Source organism: Elephas maximus, chromosome 19 (genome assembly GCF_024166365.1).
Source record: "Elephas maximus indicus isolate mEleMax1 chromosome 19, mEleMax1 primary haplotype, whole genome shotgun sequence".
NCBI classification, from domain to species: Eukaryota; Metazoa; Chordata; class Mammalia; order Proboscidea; family Elephantidae; genus Elephas; species Elephas maximus.
This window is the reverse complement of record NC_064837.1, coordinates 42,400,497-42,419,905: the sequence shown is the minus strand read 5'-3', so window position 1 is coordinate 42,419,905 and position 19,409 is coordinate 42,400,497.

Genomic DNA, 19,409 nt, shown 5'->3' with positions numbered 1-19,409 from the left:
AATTAGCTGTGAAGGAAGAAGCTCCCAGGGGGATGGAGGCATATGCACCCTGACACAATTTGGACAAGTGAGGACACTAGGAATGGGGCTATGAACTTACACTCGGGTGCTTCTTGCCCTGACCAAGGATCTGGCGGAGCATGTTTGTGACAGAGGTATCAGGTCTGGAAGGAGAGAACAAAACTGACAGGTCCACGATCTAGCACTCTCTGCACCATGTATATGTAGATGTCCAAAGCACCCAGGACCTCCTACCTGAAGTACCCCTGCCTTGGAGAGCAGTCTGTGGCACGAGGGTCCAGATATGGCTGTCCTTAAAAGTGCCTGCTTTGACCCAGTGCCTCAGGAGCCTGCCCTAACCTGGCCCGACCATCACTATCCCACTTAAAAGTGAAACACCATCCATTTCTGTGCTCTGTTAAAAAAAAAAATTATGCCACTTTAAATAAGGGACTTGAGTGTCTGTGGATTTTGACATCCCTGGGGGGTCCTGGAACCCCTTGGATACTGAGGGACAACTGTAGAGAGATTTGTCTCAAGGAAATGGCTTACACAGTTGTAGAGTCTGGCAAGTTCCAAGTCCACAGGTCAGGCATCAAGCTAGAGACTTCTCATGACTTACGTAGTTTCAGGGGCTGATGAACCCAAGATTGGCAGGAAAGACAGCAGGCCAACGAATCCCAAGATTAGCAGGTAAGATGGTAGGCCCCTGCTCACAGGCTGCAGAGGCTAATGAATCCGAAGATTTGCAGGCAATACTGCAGGCCACTGGCTCAAGTCCCAAGAACTAGAGGTCAGATGATGATGAGCTGGATGCGGGATCCAGAGCAAGCGAGTTTTGCTAGAATGTCTATATATATATATATTGGATGCAGACCACGCCCCTAAGGAAACTCCTCTTACAACTGATTGGCTGATCATATCAGATAACATCATGGAGGATGACTACATCATTACATAACTGACAAACTACTGAGAATCATGGCCCATCCTAGCTGACACACAACCATAACCATCGCAGTCCACCCCTTGTCAACTTGATACCTGTACAGATCTCCTTAAACCATGCACAATCTCTAAATAAAGACAATTACAAAGTCATACTTGGGCCTAGCAAGATACAACTAACATGCTTACAGCTGAAAATGAACTAGCCCCATTTACATCTTATATTTTATAAGTGAAGAAAACAAAATTATTTGATGCACACATAACAATTACAGTCCTTTTTTCTGCCAACTGGTCCCCGTGATCATAACTGGTATTTAGAACTACCTTCTTCCACCACCCATTCTGTATTCCCTTTACCCTCAGCAAGCACCTCAGCTGGTCATAGTTCTTTGTCTGATGGGTGACCCACACATTCATTCCTGATGGGCCTGGGGCATTAGCAGTCATGTTGGAATTGGGTTGCTGCTGTAGTTTTCCATCGACTGTAATCATAGGGCCTGGTAGTACTAAGAGACACCCTAGGGATCTCCTGTATTACAGACATACTCTTTTTTACCTCCATTATGCAACATCAATCTGATTTCCGCTTGCTACCCAAGGTCAATCACACTAGCCAATCTAATAACTCCCATCTTTGCCTGGCGATCCAGAGACATGAGGAGCCCAAAGTGGCTGGGTGGCATTCTTAATTTATAGTTCAATGGAATCCATGTTGTGTCTTCAGGTGGGAGCATTGCTCCCTTTGAAACTAAGACTTCTAGACCCACAGAGCCTAGGGTTGCAGGGTCAGGAATTAAAAATTTTGCAAGTGGGTCTGTTGGGGTAGTAGTGAGTGGTGCCATTCCCATCTCTACCCCTTGATTCCTGGAGCTGTGAATTCTGGCTATGGGAAAAAAAGCATCATATATTGGATGCTGGTTTAGAGCATATATAGCCTCCTGGAGAACATTGCCCCAACCTTGCAAAGTGTTGCTGCCTAGCTGGCACTGTAATTGTGTCTTTAGAAGGCCATTCTATCATTCTATCAAGCTAGCTCCTTCAGGATAATGGAAAACATGGTAAGACCAGTGAATTCCATGAGCATGGGGCCATTGCCATACTTCATTTGCTGTGAAGTGAGTCCCTTGATCCGAAGTGATGTCATGTAGGATACCATGACAATGGATAAGTTAGTCGGTAAGTCCGCTCATGATAGTTTTGGCAAAGGCATTGTGTGTAGAGAAGGCAAACCTATATCCAGAGTAAATGTCTATCCCTGTAAGAAAGAAACGCTGCCCTTTCCATGATGGAAGTGGTCCAGTGTAATCAAACTGCCACCAGGTTGCTGGTTGATTGCCTCAAGGAATGGTGCCGTATCAGAGACTCAGTGTTGGTCTCTGCTGCTGGCAGATTGGGCACTCAGCAGTGGCTATAGCCAAGTTGGCCTTGGTGGGTGCAGGTCCAAGTTGCTGAGCCCATGCATAACCTACATTGCTGCCACCATAGCCACTTTGTTCATGAGCCCAGTGGGCAATGACAGGAGTGGCTGGGGAAACAGTATGACTGATTTCCAAAGAATGTGTCATTCTATTCACTTGATTGTTAAAATCCTCCTCTGCTGAAGTCACCCTTTGGTGAGCATTCACATGAGACACAAACATCTTCACTTCTTTGGCCCATTCAGAGAGGTCTATTCACATACCTCTTCCTCATACCTCCTTGTCTTTTGTTTTCTAATCATCTTCCCTTCAAGTCCCTGACCATCCAGTCAAACCATTCGCCACAGCCCATGAATCAGTATACAGTTGCACATACGGCTATTTCTCCTTCCAAGCAAAGTGAACAATCAGGTGCACTACTCACAGTTTTGCCCATTTAGAGGATTTCCCTTCACCACTGTCCTTCAGGGAGGTCCCAGAAAGTGGCTGTAGTGCTGCTGCTGTCCACTTTCAAGTGGTGCTTGCATATTGTCCAGAACCATCTGTAAACCAGGCATGAGTTTTCTCTTCCTCAGTCATCTGATCATAAGGAACTCCCAAGGAGGTCATAGGTACAGAGTGGGAGAGGGCAGGTAAACATGACTGGCTGGAGACCATGGCCATTTGGGCCACTTCCTCATGCAACTTACTTGTCCCTTCAGGTCCTGCTCGGGCCTGATCTTGTAAACACCTCTTCCTTTTTAATGAGGGAGTGCTGTTGTACATGTGCAACTTTATGGCTCTGTGAGTGAGACAACACCCAGTTCATGTTTGGCAGCTCAGGCTGCATGATGACTTGGTGGCCCATGGTTAACTATTCAGTTTCTACCAAGGCCCAGAAACAAGGCAAAAGCTATTTCTCTAAAGGAAAGTAGTTATGGCTCAAGTCGCAGAGCGGCTTGCATGTCATCCTGAATGTGTTGCAGAGCCTTCTCTTGTTCTGGGGCCCACTCAAACCAGCAGCTTTTTGAGTCACTTGGTAAATAAACCAGAGTAGCACACCCAAATGAGAGATATGCTGCCTCCAAAATCCAAAGAGTCCCACCAGCTGTTGTAATTCAGCCACTCTTATGACAGGACTATGGGTTTTGTTTTTGGCAATATCAGCTCTGTTGCTACAAGAAATAAGGCTTTCTTAGGAGAGACTGAAAGGGCTGACTCAATAGGGGGAGAGCAAGTGGGAGTACGGAGTAAGATGTATGTAAACTTATATGTGACAGACTGATTGGATTTGTAAATGTTCACTTGAAGCTTAATAAAAGTTAATAAAAAAAAAAAAAGAAATAAGGCTTTCTTTCAGAGCACAAGCGGCAACTTTGAGGTCTTTTATGATGTGACTCTGAAGCCCTGAAATCATCTTTCTTTCTTTCTTTCACTACTTTGTCTAGTGAAAGTAGGACCAACCAACCAGCTTCTCATTCTGATAAAATTGTAGAAAAGTATCAAACATGTGATCACCCAGAGCCTCATTTTTTACCAATATTTGATCTGTTGATGGTGATATTTTGTATATTAATATTGCCACCTCATGCCATGGATTAGCAGCATCCTGTTTACTACTGGAGGCAGAGTCATAAGCACCTGTTAACACTAGTCAGACTTAAGAACCCATTCAGAAAACTCATCCTTATGATTTTCTTTCTCTAGAACCACTCTTGGTACCAAATGTCTTAGGCTAGGTTTTCTAGAGAGGCAAAAAACTCACATTTGTGTGTGTATATAAAAAAAAAGTTTTTTGTTTTTTTTTAATATATATATACATACACACATATATAGAGAGAGAGAAAGAGAAAGAAATTTATCTTAAAGGATATGGCTCACACAGTTGTAGAGGCTGGCAAGTACCAAGTCCATGGGTCAGGTGTCAGGGTGGAGGCTTCTCCTGACTTGTGTAGCTGCAGGGGCTGAAAAAACCAAGATCAGCAGGCAATACTGCAGGCTGCTGGCTCAAGTCCCAAGAACCAGAGGGCAGATGATGATGGGCTGGATGCAGAATCCAGAGCAAGCAAGTGAAATTTGCCAGAATGTCCATATATATATTGGATGCAGGCCACACTCCTGAGGAAACTCCCCTTACAACTGATTGGCTGATCACATCAGATACACCATGGAGGATGACTACATCATTACATAACTGCCAAACTATACCATTACATAACTGCCAAACCACTGAGGATCATGGCCCAACCATGATGACATACAACCTTAACCATCACAGAGAGATTAGCTTGGATTATCTGGGTGGGCCCAATGTAGTAATAAGGGTCCTTAAGGTGAAGGAAGGAAGTAAGAAAGATAGTTGGAGTGATGGTATGTTAGGACTCTACCTGCTGTTGCTGGCTTTGAAGATGGAAGGCAGCCATGGGACAAGGAATGTGGGTGATCTCTAGAAGTCTGAAAAGGCAAGGAAATGAATTCTCCCCTAGAGCCTCCAGAAAGGAACACAGCCCTTTTGATGCCTTGATTTTAGCCCAGTGAGACCCATTTTGGACTTTTTGTCTCCAGTAAGAATGAATTTATGTTGTTTAAGTCACCAAGTTTGTGGTAACTTGCTACAGCAGCAAATAGGAAACCAATATAGATGGGGAAGAGAGAATGAGGAAGGGAGCAGAAAGGTGGGCAAGGCCAGGCTAAGAAAAGCTTTGTAGGTTACACTCCCTTTTCTGATAGGACAAAGATTCCACAAGTATGTCTGTCCCTTGATAATGTTCTGAAGAAACAGGGTTCAAAGATCAAATGACTTTGGGTATCATTGTACACTCTAGTTCTCCATTCAAAAATTCAAATTGTGCAATAATAATTCAAAGTCCCCAATAAGTTCTGTACCAAAGAGACCTGTTCAACTTTGTTTAATCAAGTATTCCCAAAATTCATTCCCTTTTTTTTTTTTTTTTACATAAGAACAAGTACGACATCCCAATACACTTAGGAAAATTCTGCTATAGGCTGTGAGATTCCACCGGAGTTTCAATTAAAAAAAAATATTAATTTTTTTAGTTGAAAAGGTAATATAATCTCATCAGGAAAAATAGATAAGAGGAAAAAGGCATACTTAATTTCATCACTTTAATACAACTGCTAATTTGTATGTTTTTGTGTCTAGTTTTTACATGTATCTATTCTTTTTTGTTATTAAATTAATACATATCATATAGTAACAATATGTAATGCATATTATATGCCCTACGGCTTTTATTTTTTATATCATAAGAATTTTCATACCTTATGAAGTAATATTTATAGTTATAATCTATGTAACTCTTTAGTCAGAGAAGGGAAGCAACATGATCAGATTGTGGTACTAGGTCACCGTGGAAGATGGAGTGGGGAGGATGGGAAAGACAAGTTAGGTTGGGCAACCTGCTGTTGTGGAATCAAGGTGGTATCACCTAAAAAGTCTTCCCCTGCTGTGGCCTCATCCAACCATCAGCAAACACTTGTAACTACCTATAGTGTGCCAGGCTCTGTGCTAGCTCCCAGGGAAATGAAGGGATGAATAAGACATAGTCTTGCCGCAAGGACCTCAGAACCCAGGAAACCCAGAAAGTGGAGTAGGAACTATGCCAGATGTGTATCGTGTCTATGAGAACAAGATGGAGGCATGTAAGGGAATCTGGGGGCGTTCTAGAAGGCTTCCTGGGAGAGATGATGCTTGAGCTGATTTTTAAAGGATGTGTAGGCATTAGCCAGATGAAGAATGGTGGCAAATGAGCAAGGAGGACATTATGGGCAGAGTTGAGAATAAGGGCACTGAGGGCCAAAACAGGGAGTAGAGGACAAGAAGCTGGTCTGTGTAGCTAGAAGGAATTGTGGGGAGGGAACAGGTGCAAGCTGAGGCTGGAGAATCAAGTGATGTGTGATCTGATTGCCATGGAAAGGAACCAGGGCTGCCTTTAGCCTAAGATTAGTGTTTTTCAAAGTTTGATCCCAGACCCTTTGCATCAAAATTACCTGAGGCGTTTGTTAAAAATTCAGGACCTACTGAATCAAAACCTTTGGAAGTGGGGCCAGGAATCTGCATTTTAAACAGGATCCCGAGTGACTCTGGTGTATACTGAAGTTGAGGACTACCACGGGAGGAGAGAAGAGTCATTGAAGATGATACTTAGGATGACACATATAGATGGTGGGGTCTGAGAATCGTCATCCAGCGGGATGCATGTGCACACAATGTATACCACACACAGGGGGGCAAATAGAGAGCAAAGGAAATTATCTTCAGTTGTACAAGGACAGATTTCAGTGTTTATGAAAAAGGCCTGAGACTTCTCTGGATCTCTGGATCACCTTTTGATACCTCAAAATTCTCATCTGCAGAATGGGGCAAAGCAGAATGAGCCTAATGCAGAAGAGGCAGTTCCCAAGTGGTGGGATTTAAGTTCTGCCCTCTGTACTCCAAACCCAGTCTCCTCCCCAGAGGTATCTGGTATTAATAGTTTGGTATTTTATCTTGTAGACATTTTTTTTTGTTTTTACAAATGTACACATATATAATATATTTCTATGGAAATGCATAGTTATATTTTGTTGTGCATGTGTATTTTTACATTCAAAGAATTCTGTACATGTACTGGAGTTGGCTTCTTTATTTTAACAATCTGTTTTGGAGCTTTTCCCATGTTAGTTCACATAGATCTGCTACATTCTTTTAAACTGCTGCATTGTTTTCTTCAGTATGGAGGTACTAACATTCTTCTATTTCGTACTCAAGATTTCAAAATCCAAATGCACAGCCATTTCCCCTGTATTGAGCTGAGAATCTGAGCATCTCATCCTTCTCTTTCTGCATCTTGCCACTGACAACAAAGCTAAGTTTCTCTTCTTGCTCCCCAGGATCTTCATCTCACTGCAGTTAAACCTCTTTCCTTTGCAGCCAGCCAAGTCACATCTTTGACATGCTGCCTGGCTATATCTGGCGTGAACAAGAGAGCTTGCTGTCTGTATTCCTGCTCTTGAAGAAAGCCTCCATAGGGGAAGATTTGGGAATCCTATAAATAACACTGGAAGCCCTGGTGGCGTAGTGGTTAAGTGCTACCGCTGCTAACCTAAAAAATATCGGCAGTTCAGATCCGCCAGGTGCTCCTTGGAAACTACGGGGCAGTTCTACTCTGTCCTATAGGGTCTCTATGAGTCGGAATCAACTCGACGGCAATGGGTTTTTTGGGTATAAATAACACTTAGACTTGTGGTGTGCTGGCACAGCCATAGGACTCTGAATAGACACACTGTATTTTTTATTTGGTAAGTTCTCATGGAGCTAAGCGTTCCTTTTTCTACTTCTCTACCACTTATCTTTTTATAAGTCCAAGAGTCTGCTGACAGAGCAAAGGTATTTATTGGAGAGAGAGCCCACTGAAAGAGAGAGAGAGAGAAAAAAGTATTTGGTAAATGATTTCATGATTTGGAAAAACACTTCAAAGAGATGTGAAGGTTACAGCAGATTTGTCCTGACCACATCTCTTCACTGAGACATTGGCACAGGTTACTTGTAACACTCCTGGCCGAGGAGGTGAGATGTCAGCTGAAAATAATTGGAAGATCTAAGTGAACCATGGCATGAGGATCACTGAGACATCTCCAGCTTCTCCACCCACATGCTAATGGCAGAGTTGTGTGGGGTTTGTTTAATTGAAGCAGTCAGAGTGGAAACTGCTGAAAACCTGCTGCTTCTATTTATTCTCTGGGTTTCTATGGAGAGATGAGCTTTGAGTGCTGATCCTTTTATAGAAGGATATACAAGGAAAACAGTTTCCTGGTGGTCAGGGAGGGATTTGAGTTTGGGCAGAGCAGGTGGCTGCATTCAAGATGTGACTTGAGGGCTGCTGTGTGGTCATGGGGAGGGGAGGACAACAGAACTTATGTCTGTTGGGTTTTAGTAATAGTAATGATGATAATAATAGTGCACACATGTTTTTTGAACACCTGTTGTGTTCTATTCTCTGTCTCACTTAACCTTCAGACATCTATGAGGTGGACAGAATGGAATCATTAACCCCATGAGGCTCAGAGAGGTTGAGTGAATTGCTTGAGGTCACAAAGCTGGTAAGAGGCAGTGTCCACATTTGAAAATAGGTAATTTGATCCCATAATCTTTGTGTTAGTGTCTTTTTGACATCCAAATTGAGGGAGGGGAAGATGCAGAAGTGCAGCAAATTGGTCCAAATTGGAACAGCTTGAATTGATTGTAAGATTATCAGCCATCATTTTAGAACTCTCTGAGTTTATAGATGGACAGGTCTGCCAAAGTCTCAAAATCAAAGAGAATTTTGTAGGGGCTTGCAGGATCTCACCACCCTTTCCCCACCACTGGGCATCACCAGCACCCTGGGAAATAGTCTCTGTATTCCTCTCAGAGGCCAGGGCTCAGGATTCTGCAGGTACCTGGCCAGAGCTGTCCACTTTCTGCCTTAGGGTCAGGAGGACACCAGAACTAACAGCACCTTGAAAGGGAGAGTTTGACTGCCACAGATCAGGGGAGGCCCTGTGTCATGTGGTCTGAGACAGTGTAGCCAGGAAGAGACTTTGCCTTGCAGGAGTACAGACAAGGTCATACCCAGGAAGGCTTCAAGTCTGAAGAGGGGTAGGAGAAAGAGTAATGAGGTCATGAGGACTTGGGATTTGGAGCAGGTTGGAATGTGGCGTGTAGTGTGGGTAGGGCAGACAATTCTGTGGCTGTGAATGGACCGCAGATGTGAAGGATCTGCCTTTGATGGTACTGGCTGCATGGCCTGTGGGATGGGGTTGCTCTCTTAAAGGGCAGAACAGGTGTGGCAGGGTGCAGCAAAACACCTTAAATATGGGTTAATAATGTCTGCTACTTGTATGATGCTTTTCAATTTCCAAAATGCTTCCACCTCAGTATGCAATATGTATTTGCTGCATTGAACTGAATGAATGAAGGGGATCTCTGTTACAAGTTATCACCTGAAAATTCACATGTGTCTGTGAGCAGGACAATAATTTTGGAAGGAATCACTAGATCTGATGAGGTTTGGCACACACCTCAATTTCAACCCTTATCTTAGCTTATTATCTTGAAACAAAATAGCAGCACCGTGTCTGCACTGGGAGAAGTCTACAGTCCAGAGAACCACAGAGGAAAATGCAAAGGTTGAGCTACCTCTCGGTGAGAGATAGTGAGCAGGATAGAGCTAGGAATTACCTCTGAAGTAAAAGGGGAGTGACAATGTCCTGGCATAGACGGTCAACAGAAAGGATGATCTCTGCCCCTGGTGACCTCTCCCATCTCTAGCTCCTCCAGCTTTTCATCTGGTTCCCTTTCTTGTGACATGTTGTAGTAGGAATGCCTTGTTTGGGCTCCACTCAGATCCATCAACATAAACTTGGTGATGCAGTATAATATCCTAATAGCTTAGGGGAAAAACAAACCACAAGTAGAAGTGAAAAAATTCAGGTAGGAATTCTGTTTAGCCTGACTAAATCTGATGCCCACCCCTTCTACCGATTACTGAGGCCAGGAGACCTATTTCTTTCTGTGCCAGTTAACCAGAAGAGATTGGGAAAGACGACTAGGAAGACAAAATCTACCTATTCTGGTATGTCTAACCATGTCAGTCAGGGTGGAGCCAGTATCAGTATCTTGTTATTTTATTTTATTGTATTTTTGGTGAAAGTGTACACAGCAGGTTTCCATTCAACAGTTTTTACACATATTGTTCAGTGACGTTGGTTACATTCTTCACAATTTATCAGTATTCTCTTTATTTCCATTCTAGTTGTTCTGTTTTCAATAACTTAGTCTCCCTGACCCCCTACCTTCTCATCTTTGCCTTAAAGTAATTGTTGACCAACTGATCTCATCCAGATGATTCCTTTTTTAAAGGAGCATAGTACTCACGGGTAATAGTCATTATTTTATGAGCTAACGTACTATTTAACTAAAAGGTGACTTCAGGGGATAGTTTTGGTTCAAGGTTTAAAGAGTATATTAGGGCAACAGACTCGGGGATTCCTGTAGTCTCAGCTGATCTGGTAAGTCTGGATTTTGTGATAATGTGAAGTTCTGTTCCAAGTTTTTTTTCCCTTTCTATTAGGACCCATCTCTCATGGCCCTGGTCAGAACATTTGGAGTGGTAGCTGGGCACCATCTAGTTATTCTGCTTTCAGGATAGAGGGGACGGTGGTTATGTAGACAATCATTCTTGTAGACTAGTTTCTTCTCTTTATCTTGGCTTTTCTTTTTTCTCTTTTGCTCTGGATGAGTAGAAAATGATAGTTGTATCTTAGATGGCGACTCATAAGCTTTTTTTTTTTTTTTATTAAGCTTCAAGTGAACATTTACCATTCCAGTCAGTCTGTCACATGTAGGTTTACATACATCTTACTCCCTTCTCCCACTTGCTCTCCCCCTATTGAGTCAGCCCTTACAGTCTCTCGTTTCGTGCCAATTTTACCATCTTCCATCTCTCTCTATCTTCCCATCCCCCCTCCAGTCAAGAGTTGCCAACACACTCTCCCGTGTCCACCTGATTTAATTAGCTCACTCTTCATCAGTATCTCTCTCCCCTCCACTGACCAGTCCTTTTCATGCCTGATGATTTGTCTTCGGGGATGGTTCCTGTCCTGTGCCATCAGAAGTTCTGGGGAGCATTGTCTCTGGGATTCCTCTAGTCGCAATCATACCATTAGGTGTGGTCTTTTAATGAGAATTTGGGGTCTGTATCCCATTGGTCTCCTGCTCCCTCAGGAGTTGTCTGTTGTGTTCCCTGACAGGGCAGACATCGATTGTGGCCAGGCACCAACTAGTTCTTCTGGTCTCAGGATAATGTAGGTCTCTGGTTCAAGTGGCCCTTTCTGTCTCTTGGGTTCTTAGTTGTCGTGTGACCTTGGTGTTCTTCCTTTGCCTTTGCTCCAGGTGGGTTGAGACCAATTAATGTATTTTAGATGGCTGCTTGTTGGCATTTAGGACCCCAGGCGCCACAATTCAAAGTGGGATGCAGAGTGTTTTCATAATAGAATTGTTTTGCCCATTGACTTAGAAGTCCCCTCAAACCAAGTTCCCCAGACCCCAGCCCCTGCTTCGCTGACCTTTGAAGCTTTCATTTTATCTCGGAAACCTCTTTACTTTTAATCCAGTCCAATTAGGCTGACCTTCCTTGTTTTGAGTGTTGTCTTTCCCTTCACCCAAAGCAGTTCCCATCTACAGATTGATCAATAAAAAGCCCTCTCCCTCCCTCCCTCCCTCCCCCCTTTGTAACCACATAAGTATGTGTTCTTCTCCGTTTTTTCTATTTCTCAAGATCTTATAATAGTGGTCTTGTACAATATTTGTCCTTTTGCAACTGACTCATTTCGCTCAGCATAATGCCTTCCAGATTCCTCCATGTTATGAAATGTTTCAGAGATTCGTCACTGTTCTTTATCGATGCGTAGTATTCCATTGTGTGAATATACCACAATTTATTTACCCATTCGTCCGTTGATGGACATCTTGGTTGCTTCCAGCTTTTTGCTATTGTAAACAGAGCTGCAATAAACATGGGTGTGCATATATCTGTTTGTGTGAAGGCTCTTGTATCTTTAGGGTATATTCCGAGGAGTGGGATTTCTGGGTTGTATGGTAGTTCTATTTCTAACTGTTTAAGATAACGCCAGATGGATTTCCAAAGTGGTTGTACCATTTTACAATCCCACCAGCAGTGTATGAGAGTTCCAATCTCTCCGCAGCCTCTCCAACATTTATTATTTTGTGTTTTTTGAATTAATGCCAGTCTAGTTGGTGTGAGATGGAATCTCATCGTAGTTTTAATTTGCATTTCTCTAATGGCTAATGATCGAGAGCATTTTCTCATGTATCTGTTGGCTGCCTGAATATCTTCCTTAGTGAAATGTGTGTTCATATCCTTTGCCCACTTCTTGATTGGGTTGTTTGTCTTTTTGTGGTTGAGTTTTGACAGAGTCATGTAGATTTTAGAGATCAGGCGCTGGTCTGAGATGTCATAGCTGAATATTCTTTCCCAGTCTGTAGGTGGTCTTTTTACTCTTTTGGTGAAGTCTTTAGATGAGCATAGGTGTTTGATTTTTAGGAGCTCCCAGTTATCTGGTTTCTCTTCATCATTTTTGGTAATGTTTTGTATTCTGTTTATGCCCTGTATTAGGGCTTCTAGGGTAGATCCTATTTTTTCTTCCATGATTTTTATTGTTTTAGTCTTTATGTTTAGGTCTTTGATCCACTTGGAGTTAGTTTTTGTGCATGGTGTGAGGTATGGGTCCTGTTTCATTCTTTTGCAAATGGATATCCAGGTATGCCAGCACCATTTGTTAAAAAGACTATTATTTCCCCAATTGACTGACACTGGTCCTTTGTCAAATATCAGCTGCTCATACATGGATGGATTTATATCTGGATTCTCAATTCTGTTCCATTGGTCTATGTGCCTGTTGTTGTACCAGTACCAGGCTGTTTTGACTACTGTAGCTATATAATAGTTTCTGAAATCAGGTAGGGTGAGACCTCCCACTTTCTTCTTCTTTTTCAGTAATGTTTTGCTTATCCGGGGGTTCTTTCCTTTCCATATGAAATTAGTGATTTGTTTCTCTATTCCCTTAAAGTATGACATTGGTATTTGGATTGGAAGTGCGTTATATGTATAAATGGCTTTTGGTAGAATAGACATTTTTACTATGTTAAGTCTTCCTATCCATGAGCAGGGTATGTTTTTCCACTTAAGTGTGTCCTTTTGAATTTCTTGTAGCAGAGTTTTATAGTTTTCTTTGTATAGGTCTTTTACATCCTTGGTAAGATTTATTCCTAAGTATTTTATCTTCTTGGGGGCTACTGTGAATGGTATTGATTTGGTTATTTCCTCTTCGGTGTTCTTTTTGTTGATGTAGAGGAATCCAAGTGATTTTTGTATGTTTATTTTATATCCTGAGACTCTTCCAAACTCTTCTATTAGTTTCAGTAGTTTTCTGGAGGATTCCTTAGGGTTTTCCATGTATACGATCATGTCATCTGCAAATAGTGATAGCTTTACTTCCTCCTTACCAATCTGGATACCCTTTATTTCTTTGTCTAGCCTAATTGCCCTGGCTAGGACTTCAAGTACGATGTTGAATAAGAGCGGTGATAAAGGGCATCCTTGTCTGGTTCCCGTTCTCAAGGGAAATGCTTTCAGGTTCTCTCCATTTAGAGTGATATTGGCCGTTGGCTTTGCATATATGCCCTTTATTATGTTGAGGAATTTTCCTTCAATTCCTATTTTGGTTAGAGTTTTTATCATAAATGGGTGTTGAACTTTGTCAAATGCCTTTTCTGCATCTATTGATAAGATCATGTGGTTTTTACCTTTTGTTTTATTTATGTGATGGATTACATTAATGGTTTTTCTGATATTAAACCAGCCTTGCATACCTGGTATAAATCCCACTTGATCAGGGTGTATTATTTTTTTGATGTGTTGTTGGATTCTATTGGCTAGAATTTTGTTGAGGATTTTTGCATCTATGTTCATGAGGGATATAGGTCTAAAATTTTCTTTTTTTGTAATGTCTTTACCTGGTTTTGGTATCAGGGAGATGGTAGCGTCATAGAATGAGTTGGGTAGTATTCTGTCTTTTTCTATACTTTGAAATACCTTCAATAGTAATGGTGTTAAGTCTTCTCTGAAGGTTTGGTAGAACTCTGCAGTGAAGCCATCTGGGCCAGGACTTTTTTTTGTTGGGAGTTTTTTGATTACCGTTTCAATCTCTTTTTTTGTTATGGGTCTATTTAGTTGTTCTACTTCTGAATGTGTTAGTTTAGGTAAGTAGTATTGTTCCAAGAATTTATCCATTTCTTCTAGGTTTTCAAATTTGTTAGAGTACAATTTTATGTAGTAATCTGATATGATTCTTTTGATTTCATTTGGTTCTGTTGTGATGTGGTCCTTCTCGTTTCTTATTCGGGTTATTTGTTTCCTTTCCTGTTTTTCTTTAGTCAGCCTAGCCAATGGTTTATCAATTCATAAGCTTTTAAGACCCTAGACGCTACTCACTAAACTAGGGTATAGAACATGAACTTCATGAAATATACCAATTAACTGAGTCGTTCCATGAGACTATGGCCCTAAACCCTCAAATCAAGAAAATCAATCCCATGAGGTGATTAGTTATGTTTATGAGGTATTAGTATCTGTGACCTCTATTTATATACATACACATATACACATACATACAACATACATACATGTATTCACTTATACGTATACACATATTTTTTGGTGGTTGCTGTTGTTGTAAAATTATATATACACCATACCACTGTATCTTCTTTCTGCAGACAGATAGCATTGAAAAGATTGCATACCAGAGGGGTAGTTCGGAGCTGTAAGGGACTATAAAATGCTACAGGCAAGAAAGATGTGGGATACTCTCAAACAACTGGCAGGAAAAACAGAAGAAACAAAGTCAAACTCTGAATGCATCCTGGCATTCAAGCTATTTTGCCTTCAGGCAGTTGTTCTCTTAGTGTGGTCTGAGGACTCCTTGGAGGCCCCAAGACCCTTTCAGAGGGTCCACAAGGTCAAAATTATTTTCATAACAATACTGAGATGTTATTTTCCTTCTCCACTCACTTTCTCTCCTGAGTACACAGTGGAGAATGAGAGTGAAATGTTTCAGGGGCCGTCTGGCGTGTGATAACGCTACAGACCAAATGCAGAAGCAGGTACGAGCATCCAGCTCTGCTATTAAGCCAGACATCAAAGAGGCCTGCAAAAATTTCAAACTGTGCCATTTTTTTTTTTGAAAAGACTTATTTTACACATATATACTATGTTAGCATGTAATGGGTTTATTATTGCTATTTAAAAAATGCATGCATAAATATTTTAAAAATTTCTCAGTTTTAATTGCTAATAAGTATTAGTGGATATAACCTACATAAACAAAAGAGCTTTGGAGTCCAAAATTATTTTTAAGAGTATAATGGTGTCCTGGGACCAAAAAGTTTGAGAACTGCTGCCTTAAGGTAATATTAAACTCCTGGCAATAAACAGGGGAAGGGAATTCACATTTTCCCTGCTTGCATCTTGGTTTTTGGTAGTCTGTTTTAATACTCAGGTTATACTGAATGAGTGATAACACTTGTCATCCCGTGGAGATAGCCCTATGGAGGCAGGAGACTCAGCAGGGAGGAGTGGAAAGATCATGGAATTGAGCCAGACCATCCTTTCTTTTCTTTTTATCCTTTCTTTAACTTCCAGTTCCTCTGGGTAAGTGATCACGATCAAATTACTTACTACTATTTTTGAGATGCAATTTCTTATCTGTTAAACGTAGATGGTAACACTTACCCATCTCACTGGAATTTTATGAAGATTAAATGAGGTGTTTGTGAAAGTATCTAATCCATTGTCAGGTACCCAACAGGTGCTCTATGAAATAATAGTCCCCTTTCCTGCTTCTCAGGTTGTTCAAAGGCTCAGTCCCTTCAGACTCTCTGTTGAGTTCTTTTCTGAAGTGGCTCTCAAAGGTAGTTGGTCTAGTCTCTGGCCTTTTCCAAACATAAGCTTCTTACCCCTAAAGAATCAATTCACTGGCTCATGGGACCTCTTTCTTGCAATGCCAGTGCTACTGAATTGTATTTTCTACATTTGCTTACTCCTGGTGGATAGAGTGAAACCACAAGGGGAATTACATATATATATTGGAGAAAACACGCCCTCCTTTTCCTTTGGGCTCAGAATTGGCTTGGAGGGAAGGGGAAAAGGTCCCAATCAGAGAGTTACCTAGCAACTGTTGGCACTCAGGTGAAATCTGCTAATTAGATCGGGATGGGATGTTGACAGAGAAGAGTTGCCTAGCAACCAGCAGTCTCCTGGACCTCACTGCAGATTTTGGTGGATGACATCCATACAGCTTTTAGAAGGGGTTCCCCAAAATTGCGTGCTCATGGAAATTTTCACCCAAATTTATTCACTGTGAATTTCATTCTCTCTCTAAATCAAGAAACGAGGCTGCTAAAAGAAACTTGAACTTTTGGGGGAAGCCACAAGATCTAGTGGAAAGAACATGAGTTCTAGAGCCAAATAAACCTGGAGTTAAAATTCAGTTCTGTCACTTAGTGGCTTGAAGGCCTTAGATAAATTACTTCATCTCTTCACGAGTCCATTTCTTCACGTAGGAAATGGGGAGGAGGAGTAATAGAGCCAAGCTCAAAAGGCTACTGTGAAGTTTAAATTAAAGACACTAGACTACCTGGCACACAGGTGATACTAAACATTACTTCCTTCCACTCCCTCTTTTTGAAAATTAGGTATACCGGGCTTTATGTGGAATCAATCAGAAGAACCAAACTATTAGAAATGCATGCATAAAACATGACAGAGTATACATAGTTATTAATACATAATACTATGTTTCATATAAATATATTGGTAACTATTTCTCTCATCAGTTCTTCAAAATTAGACATTTAGAAACAGAAAAAGAGAACAAAATATATTGGTACACTGACGAAGGATTTTCAGCTATCTTACCCATAGAAGATGCTGTCAGATCATGAATCTATTTTTACCATTAGAAATATTATGGTACTGTGATAGAATAATGACCACTCCCCCCACCCCCCCAAGATCTCTGTCTACATCCTAACCCCCAGAACCTGTGAATATGTTATCTTACCTGGCCAAAAACGTTGCGGATGTGATTAAATGAAGACTTTCAAAATGGGGAGAGTAGTCTAGATTATCCAGGTGAGCTCAATGTAATCACAGAGATCCTTATAGGGGAAAAAGGGAGGCAGGCGTATTAGAGTCAGAAGAGATAGAAGTAGAAGTCGGAGAGGAGAAAGAATTGACGATGCTACACTGCTGGCCTTGAAAATGAGAGAAAGGAAGGGGCCACGAGTCAAGAAATGCAAGTGATCTCAGAAGGCTGGCAAAGGCAAGGGAATGGATTCTCTCCTGGAGCTTTCAGAGCTATAAGATAATAAAGTCGTGTTGTTTTAAGCCGCTAAGTTTGTGGTCATTTGTTACGGCAGCCATAGGAAATGAATATAGATGCCTTTCAGAGTTTGGGGAGCTCAGATGCCGTGAGCCTTGACCCCAGTTGTTCTCCGAGGGCTGCCATTGACCGGTTAAGACAAGTTGATTCTTTTTTTCTCAACTCATTTGTTCATCTGTTTATTGAAAGGTATTGGACTAAATCTGGATCTCTCCTGGGTCCCTTCCAGTATAACATTCTTATGGCTCTGTGCCCCAGGACTGTCTACTGGTAACAGCTGTAGTGAGTAACTAAATAAAGTTGCTAGTCCCGCTCATTCAGTGAACTGAGTGCTTAATAGCTGCTAGGTGCTGTACAGCTTGCTGGGACTATAAAGACAAATAAGGCACTTCTGCCCTTGCAGAAATCATAGTTTAGTGGGAGAGGGAGAGAGAGGGTGCAAGCTGCAACACAAGTGCTGGGCTAGGGGCTTTCATGGGTGCAGTGGGGCAAGGGTAAGGTACCTGACTGGTTTGAAGGAGGCAGAGGAACTTCCCAGAAGAGGCAAAGGATGTGCAGTGCTTAATCGGGAGGAGAGATAAGCTAGGAAAGTTTCCCAGGCAGGACCTGTGGAAAGGCAGGGAGATGTGGAAGGCTGTTGGAGTTACAGCAAAGAAGGAAATGTGGCTGTATGTGTGGAGGAGGGAAAAGTGGGCTTTACAAAAATTTTGCTTTAGGCTGCCCTCCCAGACCTGTTCAGCCAGGGGCACCTGGATACAGAGAACTGGCTGGGGAAGAAGGCAGGAGTTGTAGCATGGTGGGCCTTATAAGCCACACCTAGGCAGTGGGAAGCCCCTAAAATGTTTTACGTGGGGGCATAGTGAGATGTCCTTCATGTGTTGTGATTATGTTTCTTAGTTTTCTTGTTTTAATTATGGTAAAATATATACACTATTTTTCACTGATATTTTTACAGCTAGAAAAGCTATGGGATAAAGAGACTTGCCAACAAGTTACCATTATATTCTGGATTTTAAGTTATGTGAAAACCTAGAGAAAATATGTCAAAGCATAAGCTCTGGAGCCAAACTACCTAGGTTTAAATCTTGGTTCTATCACTTTCTAGTGGTGGACCTTAGGCAAATTACTAAACTCCTTTATGCCTCACTTTCCTCATCTATAAAATAGGGATAATAACAGAATTATCTCAGAATTAAATGAATATAATAAAATCTTTAGAGCACTGTCTAGAATACAGTAGATGTTCTGTAAGTCTTTGCTGTTATAATTTTCTGAGAAGGTCCCACACACTAGAGTCCCTTTCTAATGTGACCCTCAACAGCGTACTGTTTGATGTGAGGGAGGTGATTCTCTTAGACTATGTCCAAGGGGCCTCATTACTTCCTGTGGTTAGGTTACAGAAGTGGACCTTGTTAAAATACCAAATCACTTTTAACTATGTTTGGCAGCAAGGACTCCAAGGAGACCATTAAAGTGACACTTTGGGGGCATTTCAGGAATGTTCTCTGTATCTTGATGCCCCTAGCTGAACAGGCGTGGTAGGGTAGCCCAAGGCAAAACTTGTGTGAAGGCCAAGCTTGTCCTTGGCTTCCTCTACTCTCCCTTGAGAGGCTGATGACTATTTGACCTTAGGCAAGTCATTCCACTTCTTTGAGGCTTAGCTTCCTCACCCGTAAATGACAATACTGCCTCTATCTAACTCAAAGAATGTTGAACTATTATATTTGTTGCCTATTGCTGCATAATAAATTACACCAAAACTTAGTGGCATTTATTATCTCACAGTTTCTGTTGGTCAGAAATCTGGGCACCTCTGGTTTAGGGTCTCTCATCAAGTTGCAGTCAAACTATTGCCCAAGGCTTATCTCAAAGCTCAACTGGGGCTACCAGATCAGCTTCCAAGCTCACTCATGTGGTCTTGGCTCCTCACCGCATGGGCCTTCCCACAAGTGCCTGAGTGTTCTCATGACATGGCAGCTTGTGATCAGGACATAGTCTTGTAACCTAATCTTGGAAGTGACTTCTAATCACTTCTGCTATATTTTGTTTGTTAGA